The following is a 1,786-nucleotide window of genomic DNA, read 5'->3' on the forward strand; positions in this document are numbered from 1 at the left end:
CACCCGCAGTCAGAGTACGGCCCCAGTTACAGAAAACCCACGCGCCTAGGCCCAGCCTGGGGCCACCCAGCGCAGACACCTGGCGAGTCTCCAAGGCTCCAGCGCTTCTGTAATGGCGGAGTAAAAGGGGGATCCCGCCGTCACTCCCTGCCTGGGGTCACACATTGTCCGCGGTCACACCCTGCCCGGGACACCAAGCGCCGTTTCTGGTGAAGGCCTCCATGGCCAAAAGCGTGGCAACAAACCCTGTGCACCCTTTCCACCGCTCCTCCGGGCGCGGTCCGGCGCGGTCTCGCTGGCAGCCTGCGCCAGCCTGGCTACGGTGTCGGACGCCTGAGCCCCGCTGTCTCCCGCCCCGACCATGACGCGCAGCCGAGGCTCTATGCTGGACAGTCCCTGCGCTCATTCTTGGATCTCCCGCAGGTGACCCGGACCCCGACGTGCTGATCGGAAGCTCCTCCCCGCGTGAAGAGCCGCCCGAAACTGCTGCCCTGGAGACGCCCCTGCTCCCCGCGCGCCTCCCGCGTTCGCGCGCCCCAAGCCCCGTGCCGCCCTCCGTCCCCAACCCAGTGCCTGCGTCCGCGTCGCCTGCCAAGCCCAGGGAGACGCTGGACCGCGAGCCTGGGCCGGAGCCGGAGCTCGCACCTGGACCGGAGCGCGAGCGCAGGGGGCTGCCGAGTGCTCACGCCAGGTCAGCGGCCGCGCGCCGCGTACACAGCCGGCGATCGTTTCAGCGGCCCCGCGCGCGCCGCCGGCCTGCGCTGCTCAAACTGGCGTCGCTGCAGCCATCGTGCCATGCGCCTCCGCACGCGCTGGAACAGGAGGAGACGCCCCTGTGAGCGTGTGGCCGACACTGTTGTTTGGAAGGGACTGGCCTCGCCGACAGACAGAGACTCAACGGACCTGGAAAGGGAGATGACTGGAGCAGAGTCCTGTGCAGTGTAAGGCTCTGGGGCCCGGTGGTCCTGCAGAGCCTGGAGGCATGGCTCGGGCATCATCTGGTGCATAGGGGCAGCGAGTCCCCCAAGCAACGCCTTTAACATCCAGAGGCTGGATATTCAAGGGCCGAGGGACCGGTAAGCCTCAGTCCAGGAGCAGGACACTTGGAGGGACGTGCCCCGGGTCCATGATTCCTGAGGGCGACACCTGGGGCTCAGTTGCTGGCTGAGACCCTGGGTCTGTCCCTGCGCACTTTAGCCCACTCGCCCCTACCAGCCCCCCCCCCCCAAGTCTCAGGGACGTGACCTTGGACAAGAGCTGATAGCAAGGGTCTGTCCAGGCTGCTCTAGGGAACAAGGAGCCCCTCCCAGCACGCCCCTGCGCACTCTGGTGACCTGGGAAGTGGAGGGTGGAACTTGGCACACGCAAAGGCACTCCTAGCAGCTTTGTTAAAGCAAATCGAACTCTGCTCTTTGCTCAGGAAAATAAAATCCCTCATTAAAAAAAAAAAAAAGGAACAGAGGAACAAATTCAACCCTAGAGTTCCTATAATCAAGGATGCTTTAGGCAGAATATTAAATGATCCAGGATGTATTAAAAGAAGATGGAAGGAATATACTGAGTCATTGTATCGAAAGGAACTGGTAGAAACAGAAGAATTTAATGAAATAACATTTGAGCAAGAGCCTATGGTGATGAAGGAAGAAGTTCAAGCGGCTTTGGAAGAAATATCAAAAAATAAGGCCCCAGGAAGAGATGGTATACCAATTGAAGTATTTCAGATAACAGATGTTGCCCTGGATGTGCTCACCAAGTTGTGCCAAGAAATCTGGAGAACAACCACTTG

The sequence above is a fragment of the Elephantulus edwardii genome, unplaced genomic scaffold (assembly GCF_000299155.1).
Source record: "Elephantulus edwardii isolate Elephantulus edwardi_28Jun2011 unplaced genomic scaffold, EleEdw1.0 scaffold00274, whole genome shotgun sequence".
NCBI lineage: Eukaryota > Metazoa > Chordata > Mammalia > Macroscelidea > Macroscelididae > Elephantulus > Elephantulus edwardii.